The sequence below is a fragment of the Diabrotica virgifera genome, chromosome 5, assembly GCF_917563875.1.
Source record: "Diabrotica virgifera virgifera chromosome 5, PGI_DIABVI_V3a".
Classification (NCBI taxonomy): Eukaryota; Metazoa; Arthropoda; class Insecta; order Coleoptera; family Chrysomelidae; genus Diabrotica; species Diabrotica virgifera.
In genome coordinates this window covers 65,834,569-65,844,412 of record NC_065447.1, presented here as the reverse complement: position 1 = coordinate 65,844,412, position 9,844 = coordinate 65,834,569, and the positions used below count along the sequence as shown (strand labels likewise).

The 9,844-nt window shown below is 34.5% G+C and overlaps 1 protein-coding gene and 1 long non-coding RNA gene across 2 annotated transcripts in view; one reads left to right on the top strand and one right to left on the bottom strand.

The window, feature by feature from the left end:
• Positions 1 to 247: 247 nt before the first annotated feature.
• On the bottom strand, positions 248 to 1,677 carry LOC126885037 (uncharacterized). Its single transcript, XR_007698242.1, has 2 exons — positions 1,390 to 1,677; positions 248 to 1,126 (listed from the first exon to the last, which is right to left on the bottom strand). It is a non-coding gene; the product is annotated as an uncharacterized LOC126885037 (long non-coding RNA).
• A 2,382-nt stretch (positions 1,678 to 4,059) lies between these two features.
• Positions 4,060 to 9,844, top strand: part of LOC114325161 (uncharacterized) — a 272,355-nt gene continuing 266,570 nt past the window's right edge. The window contains exon 1 of the mRNA XM_028273130.2: positions 4,060 to 4,220. The gene's annotated coding sequence lies outside the window, so the exon portion shown is untranslated. The remainder of the gene's footprint in view (positions 4,221 to 9,844) is intronic.

The window sequence follows — 9,844 nt, the reverse complement described above, 5'->3', positions numbered from 1 at the left end:
GAGAGAGAGAGATATAGAGAGAGAGATATATAGAGAGAGAGATATATAGAGATATATATATATATAGAGAGAGAGAGATATAGAGAGAGAGAGAGAGAGAGAGAGGGGAAAGAGAGAGAGAGAAAGAGAGAGAGAGAAATAAGGAGAAAGATATAAACAATCCAAATAACTTAATCCTGAAATAAAATATTATATGAACACATATAGTTGAGAGATATCAGGTGCAGGTGAAATGATACAACCCCAATAGGTATACCTTATTTTTATTGTGTAAAAAAAATACCTAGATATATGTAAAGTAAGATTTTGGTAACTAATGTATATATATATAATGTAAAATTTCTAGCTAAAAATATAAATAATGTATAATAATGTAAAACATTGGCTTGCAAGATGAATATATAATAGTAAAATTTAATTAATAATATAAATAATGAATATGAGTAATGTTAAAATTTTGGTTGCCAAGATATAAGCAGATAACGTAAAAGTTTCCGACTATTAAATGATTTCTATGAGTTTACGTTTCTTTCAGATACAAACAATAAAGAGACAGAAAAACAATAGTGAGTGCTAGTCAACAGAACCAGATGATATTCTTCATAATACCGTATTAATATACTTGTATATTATCTACCACAATACCTAAGTTATTATGTAATGAACCCTATAGAGACCAATGCTCTAGGTCTATAAGTACTTATGTTCCCTTACATGCATTGAGATTTAGATGAAAAATTGACAAAATATTATTTGTTGTGTAGACACAACCGATAGTAAAAGATATGATAAGGGAAGTTAAAAAATAATCTAATGCTTAACAACAAATGTAGAATAAATATATAATATATTGCGGAACACAATTCGGTCTATAAATGAGAACATTAATTAAGTACACTTATCTTTGTTCCAATCTAGATGAAATTCCTTCAGCTCTAATTCCAAGTGTTGGCTTATGGACGTGCCGGTTTATCAGACGGTAAGCGGCTCTATGAGTATACACATCTTGGGGAAGATTTACGTTCCGGATAATTAATAGGAATGTTATTCTTAGTGCATTTTCCATATAAGTTGTCTTTGTGGGATATTAAAAGCTTGGTTCTATTTTATAATTCTCTAGGTACGGCTAAAAAGAGAGGTTCTCATTAGGTATCTAGAAATTTTTTCCTGGATACAAGGTGAGACAGACCGGTTACAAAAGATAACCGAACATATTCTTCCACATAAATGGGAAGGTCATTTATCCAAAATGAAATTACATTATTACTTAAGTAATATATTTCTAAAAGTAGCTTTGCTAGATTTGACTTTTTAAGGTATAAAATTATTCATTTTGATATATGTGTTTCCTAAATTTCCAAAAGAAATTTTTAAAATAAAATCACTTACCAGACGTTCATTTTAGGTATATTATATCTTTACAGATATATTTAGCTTGCTTTGTAATTGCAATTCCAAAATAGATTTATTGAATATCTCCTATTCTTTTATGTATGACATCTGCCGTTTTTTCTCCAACACATATTTGTCTGTATTTGACCTTCTTAAGTCGTTGGTTAGCTAGCACTAATTCTGTTTTCATTTTCCTACCTCGATCGTAAGGTAACTTTTTGTTATTCGATGTTAATTATTACGGTTGTCGGGAGTGGCTACTCGTAAACGTAGCGGAACGCTACAAGTTTAATATTGTGTTTTACCAAAGCATTTTTGCTATGCTGCCGGGACATAAATTTAAAATTAAGAACGAGAATGTTAAGGTGCTATGTTTTCTCTGTATTGTTGTACGGCGTGGAAGCTTGGACACTGAAAAAGATAAGCATCAAAAACAGTAAGTCATTCGAGATGTGGTGCTACAGGAGAATATGGAAAATACCATGGACAGATATAGTGACAAATCAAGATGTTTTGCTGAAGATGGGGAAGGAATGTGAAGTCATTAAAACAATACAAACGAGAAAACGGGAATATCTAGGCCACATAAGGAGAGGCAAAAAGTACTCCCTGCTAAGGCACATAATTCAAGAAAAAATCTCTTCTTCTTGTTCTTCTTCTTCTTCCTCTTTATAAGCAATTCTGCTTGTTCATTGGCGGATTGATACCTCTATGGAAGGTTGTCACTCCATCTTTTGCGCGGTCGGCCGATACTTCTTCTACCGATTGGTGATTTATCTCTTGCTATTTTGACCACACGTGTCTCCCCCATCCTGGTTATGTGGTTGTTCCATTCTCTTTTTCTATTTACTGTCCATTCGTTTATACTCTGTACGTTACAATGTCTTCTGATATCTTCACTCCTCTTTCGATCTCTTAGTGTATTTCCTGTAATTCTGCTCAGTACTCTCATCTCTGCCGTTTCTAGTAGTATTTGTGTTGTGGCTGTATCGGGTCTTGTTTCTGATGCATATGTCATTATTGGTCTTACACTGGCTTTATAAATTCTTGACTTCATCTCAGTGTTAATATGCCGGTTTCGCCATATAGTATTATTAAGGCATCCTGCCAGTCTATTTCCTCTTTGTACTTGATTTCTCACTTCTTTGTCCAGGTCTCCGTAACTTGACAATGTAATGCCAAGGTATTTTATTTCCATTACCTGTTCAATACTGATACCATCAATTTCTACATATTTTACATCTGATTGGTTCTTTACTGATTACTATTGTTTTGGTTTTCTGAGATGAAATTGTCATATTGAATTCTTTTGCTCTTATGTTAAATCTGTGGACTAATCTTTGCAGACTATCTTCATCTTGGGCTATCAATATTGCGTCATCTGCGTAGCAGAGTATTTTTACTTCTTTGTTCTCCATTCTATATCCTCGTCCTTGGTTGACGTTTTTGATGATTTCATTCATGATTAGATTAAAGAGCATAGGACTCAATGAGTCTCCCTGTCTTATTGCGCTGCCTATATCTATAGGTTCTGTAAGTTGTCCATTTATTCTCACTTTGTTGTTTTGGTAGATATTTTCAATAGTTTTTATGATATCTAGAGGGACTTCTCTATTATACAGAAGATGGATTACATCATTGAGTCTTACTCTGTCAAATGCTTTCTTCAAGTCAATCAGACATAGAAATGCTGGTTGATTATACTCTAGTAATTTCTCAGTAATTTTCTTTATGACAGTGGTTCTCAATCTTTTTTAGTCATGTACCACAAAATACTTTTTAATATTTTTGGTACCACCTAACTGAAATACTCATCTAGTTAGGCAATCTAATTAACTATAATAGTGGTACTGATTTTGGCTGCTTTTGCGTTTTGTGTACCACCGCAAATAATGATATGTACCACCAGTGATACATGTACCACAGTTTGAGAACCGCTGCTTTATGACGAATATTGCATCTGTATCTTCCAGTACGAAAACCCTGTTGTTCATCTGCTAAAATTATCCTCTGATTCATTAGGTCTTGCAAAACTTTAGTTGTAAGTTTTAGGGTAGTATTTAACAAGTTGATACCTCTGTAGTTTTCTGGCTGCTTTTTGTCTCCTTTTTTGAATAGTAGAATTAGTTCTCTCGTTCTCCATTCTTCCGGTATTTTATTGTGTTTTATGATTTTGTTAATTAATGTTGTTAATTGTTTTGTCATTGCTGCTCCACAATATTTCAGTAATTCTTTTGATATTCCATCCTTACCTTCAGCTTTTCTGTTCTTCAGCTTTTCTTCTGTTCTTTCAGGAAAAATCTCGGGAAAAAGAAATGTGGGACGTAGAAGTATTTTAAAATTGCTGTGATGGTAGCCAACCTCCGATAGCAGACAGTAGTGCAAGAATAAGAAAGCATTTTAAAATCGTATGTTTGGGAAAGATAGTTTTTGTTATTTAATACTTTATTGTGATGAATAACAAAACAACCCCATTTTTGATAAAATATGCAAAAATGAGTGCACAATAGCGACAATTATCAACTACTCTATAACCTTGAAAGCGTTGTTTCCTTCTTAAGACTAAGTAAAGCGAGGTGAACGTAATTATACCGACGGAAACGAAGAACTGTTACGTAAAGGATCATTTATATCACCCTGTAGATTAAATCATTTCACCAAGTGTACTTTGCAGTCTCCTGGTGGAGGTTTCCATACAAGAGAGCAAGTGAATGAAGACTGGCGGGAGAAACTTTTCGTATAGGATTAGAAAACAGCCGGTAGATCAGTAACGGTTTAGTTCTTTTCTCGTAGCGGTGCAGTGTACACTTTCGCTTTTTTTAACACCAGTAAGTATCTTCATTAAATTCTACTTTATGTTCGATTCTTTAATTTCGAGAGAGTTAGTGGAAGCGCACACGAGAACAGTTTTGGCAGTGGTCGCACTTTTTACTCGAGAGTGAATCTTTCGCTGGACGGCCTTGATTGATGCTCATCGTTTAACATCTTGTAAACAAACTTTCAAAACTTATACATACATATCCGCATATATCGATATATCTTTTATTATTTATTTTAAGAGAAATAAGTAATATTATGAATTAGCTTTGTTTTACTCTATATTTTCCCCTTCTCTGGAGGAGGGGGTTAAATAAGGGGGATACTACAAGGATAACCAATACTTTATTTTCTTTATCAGGACGTTTTGAATGTAAATATTTATACAGTCATTTTAAAAGAAAAATCGAAAAAATTTTGATATTACATAACTTATTTTTCAAAGAAAAGTTCTAAGAAAGTAAACATTCTTAGCAACGATATTCTAAAATAACAGGACTGCATGATGACAATATTTATTGTATTTGCTGTAGTCTGTATTGGATCTAATGTTAAGTCTATCTCTCATAATCAGTTTATATTTTTTTATTGCATCGATAAAATAGTCACTTTCCACTTCTTCTGTGAAATTTTGCTAATTTTTTTCGTTGGTTGTCTATTTTAACAGTATAGTTTGTCTTTTGGGTCCCTTTTATTTTCAGTGTCGGGACTGACACGTCTTTTCACGTGTGTACAAATGTTGACCATTGTTTCTTGTTGTATGCTAATCTCATTTCTCCTGCTAATGTTTTTCCTTCCCTTAGAATGATTTTAGCTAGGTCTATATCCCAATCTTCTCTAGGTCTTTCTCTATATCTTTTCTTTTGTATCCTATAGCTTCCCATAGTTTCTTTACCGGTATGTTGTCTTTCATTCTTTTCATGTATCCCCACCAACTTAGTTGTTTTTCTTCAATATACTCAAGTACTGATCTCGTCTTGGGGTCGGTCCGTATATCTGTTATTCTGTCTCCCATTGTCACTCCTCTAACTCTTCATAAATACTACTTCATATCTAGGGCTTGTATCTATGTCTAGTTATGTTTCTGGAATTGCTCATTAATTGTTCACACACATTTATTTATATATTATTTCATAATTTATAATTATAATATTTAGCACATCATATTCCATTCGAGTGGAATGGCAATCCTGGTCGTAAGTAAATCTTTTTGCTTTGTTTGCTTTGTAAGCAATAAGTAAAAGTTACATGAGTATTGGAAACACTTTTAATATATTGCGATTCTCCGCTATGTTCCAGTACAGATAAGCTACAATTTGTAATAACTAAAAGCCTTCGATAACTGTCTCTTATCTGCAAAGGCAACTTAAACCTTATAGTAATCGGTTAAAGTGTGGAAGGTCACATGCAGGAAACTGATAATAAAGACAAGACATATTAGACACTTGACAACCATACTATCGATATCAAGTGATATACTGTCATTATTATTCTTCTTCTTCCAATTATTTATGAGTCTTGGCCTGCCTAACAATGTTCTTGCTTTCTGCTCTGTCGGATACTTTCCTTCGCCACTGCCTGATATTGACGGTTTTAATTAAGACTTTGTTCTACGTCGACTATCTATGTTTTATGGAACCTTCCTCTTGTTTTATTTTCTTAGGTCTTATAAATCTCTGGATCACTTTTACAGCTCGATTATCTGGCATTATTTCTATGTAACCAAGCCAGTTTAGTCTTTGTGACTTTACAAATCTAACAATATCTGCGCTCTGAATTAGATCATCCAGTTCGTAGTTCATTTTTATTCTCCACGAACCATCGCTGCAATGGATTGGTCCAAATATCTTTCTTAGTAATACATTATCACTACATACCTATACATTATGATCATCATCAGTTGTAAGTACAGCTTTAGTTGAGCCTTGACCTTCCAGTCTATTTCGCCAGTCGCTTCTGTCCATCGTTAAGCGTTGACAGGTTGCTGCGCCGATCTTCCTTGCATCATCATCCACATCGTTTTTCAATCACAGTCTTGGTCTGCCTCTACTCCAGTTTCCTACTGGTACGTGTCAAGCTCATTAAGCCTACATATTTTTAAGAAAATACATGGCGGATGGTGAAAAATAGTAACTCGTATCTCGATGATGCTTAATTATTGATCGCTACCGGAAGAATTCCAGAAAATCTAAACATCAGTTGTGTCATTACATGGGTTGGCTCCTTTAGTTAGTTCTTTAGTGCAGAATTTATCACTTATAAATAGAAATTCAGAACGTTCTGAACGTTCGAGTATCAGTTGTTACTATTCTCTTTTGCTATCTATTTGTAATTACATGTTTTTATCTTGAGGGATTCCAGTAATAATCTTTTTTATATACATGTCTAATTGGCTCCAGCATGAACTTGCTCTTCCGGTCTATCACAACCTAACCTACAACCTTGATATTTGCTCATCTGTCAACACCACGCTAACTACGTAACTAACCATGCTCTTAGACTTCACTTCGACATCAAAATTTGTGCAACAGGCATTCTTTACTCTTCAAGTTTTGACTCTATTACACTTTTGAATTATTCCACATGTAGTAAAATGTACAAGTGATCATAAGTTGTTTTTAAGTGCCACATATTTCGGTTGTTTAGAGTCTAAACGCCTTCCAATAGAGATTAATATGTAGATGAGAATTCTCCAAGCTGTGAGACCCTATAGCTACGCTGATCGCCAATATCTGGAATGAAAAGGCATGTTAAGAAGAAGAAGTAAAACTATCTATTCCTATCTCTCTACAAATTACTCACCTGTTAGCTAACTGGATGTTTCCATCGTGACTTATATTTCAAATCTGCAAACTGTTCAGTTTTCATACTGCTGAAATATTTCTCCATTTCGTAGTACCCACTTATCTTTCGACATTAAGAACAGCTCAAGATAGAGAGCAATTTGCTGTAGTTACAACCAAACTTTAGCAATAGAGAAGGCACCTTAAGAACAATATATATAGTCGGTTCGCTGAACTCACACACTACTGGCTAGTGATTTTAGAAAGTAATTTTGCCAATTTGGTAAAATTGGCAAAAAAATCATTACTAAATAGTTAATAATTACTAAATAGTTAGTAATTTTGACAATTTTGGCAAAGTTGGCAAAGAACAAAGAAATTACAGACTAAAATCACTAGCCAATTTTGTCTGAGTTTAGCGAACCGACTATACTAAGCTTACCTTTGTAAGGATGCTATTATAAAATAATAATGTAACCTATTCATCATCATTATCATCATCATTCTCTTTGCCTCATCCCTATGCGGGGTCGGCTTCCCTAATTTCATTTCTCCATACAATTCTATCTTGGGTCATATCAATATTAATTCCCTTTACCAACATGTCCTGCCTAATCGTCTCCCCCCCACGTCTTCTTTGGTCTTCCTCTCCTACTCCTTCCAGGAATCTGCACTTCAGCAATTCTTCGTATAGGGTGATTAGCGTCTCGACGTTGAACATGACCAAACCATCTCAACCTTTGCTTTCTCATATTGGCATTAATTGGTGCCACACCTAGACTTAGACCCCTAATATACTCATTTTTAATTTTAACCTTTTTTGTCACTCCACTCATCCATCTAAGCATTCTCATTTCCGCCACATGCATTCGTTGTTCCTCTTTCTTTTTCACTGCCCAACATTCAGTTACGTACATCATAGCCGGTCTTATGGCTGTTTTAGAGAATTTTCCTTTCAACTTCATTGGAATTTTCCTGTCACACAGCGCACCACTCGCTTCCTTCCACTTTATCCATCCAGCCCTAATTCTACTGCATGTATCTCCATCTATTTCTCCATTACTCTGTAATACCCATCCCAGGTACTTAAAAATATTGCTTTTTACAATCAGTTCACCATCCAAAGATACCATTTTATTTGTAGTAACTCCATCTTTAAATGAACATTGCAAATACTCTGTCTTTGTCCTACTAAGTTTTAAACCTTTTTCCTCCAGATCTTGTCTCCACTGTTCCAGTTTTTGTTATAAGTCTCTTTCATTATTTCCTACTAACACGACATCATCAGCATACATTAAGCATAATAATGTAACCTAATATGACAAATATAATTTAATCACTTTGCTTTTTCTTCGTAATGAACTTACAACTATGTTGTCCACGTCTCTTCTATTTTTATTATATACACTGTTAAGGAAGACTAATAGGAGGTAGAGGAAGCAAACTTGTATTAAGGAATAGTAAACAAAACAGCTCCTTTCTTTGACCTGTCTCTGTCTACTCGTATGCTTATGCAACTTTCATCGCTTATTTATTCATAGGAGTTAGAGCCATTCTGTTTACTCTCTAGTATTTATTAAACAAGCAATATAGTTTCCTTTTCCTTAAGGTTCCGACTTCTGTCGAAGGTTGGATATCAACATGACAATTCTTATTTTACTTACAGCAGCTCTAAATAATTGGTTGAAGCTCAGACTAAACCATTCCCTTAGATTTCATTACCAGGAAGTTCGTATTCTTCCTACAACACTGTTACATTTTATTTTGTCCTCTACAATCAAACGCAGCAGACTAGAGCAAGAGGTTATCTTACTAATAAAAAAGGGCAAAAGCAAACACAAAAAAAAAACAACACTTGTTTTCATTTGAACTTGGAATAACCTCCTCCCATCTAATCTGTGAAATTTTTATATAAAATCCACAAGAAAATAGAATTTGTTCTAGTAGGCTGTATACCAATATCAGTGCTGCTAACAGGTTTTACATGCTTACTTACTTACTTACTCCGTGGTGTTACAACCCTTCGTGAATCTTAGCCGACTCGACAACATGCCTCCACTCTTCTTTGTCTTGAGAAACCTCTATCAAATTCTGCACGCCCATAGCTTTCAGGACTTCTGCTATATTATCTCGCCACCGGAGTCGAGGGCGTCCTTTTTCCAGTTGGGACTTTCTTTCATACCAAACTTAATGTTCTTTAGTCAGAATGTCTTCCGAGGTATCCTTCCCATTGGAGTCTTGTGCACTTTATGATTTAGGCGGCTGGGTAAAGTTCTTCGAGCTCTTTGTTTGTTCTTATCCTATATTGCATTGCTGCTTCATTTAGCAGAGGCCCAAAGATCTTCCTTGGATTTTTTTTTGCCAAACACGTAGTCTTTCTTCGTTTGTCTTTGTTATAGTTCATTTTTCGCTTTCATACATTACAACGGGTCTATGATTCTTTTATAATATTATACTTGTCTCTTGGTACGTTTTGTTAGTTGTTTCGATGTTATAAGGTTTTGAAGGGCATAAAGACATCTGTTGCCGGCTCGTATCCTATTTTACATACTAGAGTCACCAAAATATAGGGGTGGAAACCCTTTAAATATTATAAAGTTGTAGAAAATTTATATGTTTATATAATATTATGTGAAGTTTAAAATATTCATAAATTTTAAATCAGGCAACGTAGGACTCCACACAATACGTCGGTTGCCAGTCTTGAGGAGCAGAACCTCACATCATATATAAATTCGGGTTCAAGACGTCCTCCAACGTTGTCCGATGCCTTGTTGCCAATATCTTCTATCATTGAAGATTTCATCTTCTAATCCTCGTACACTCATTGACCGTCTTACTCCTTGTATCCA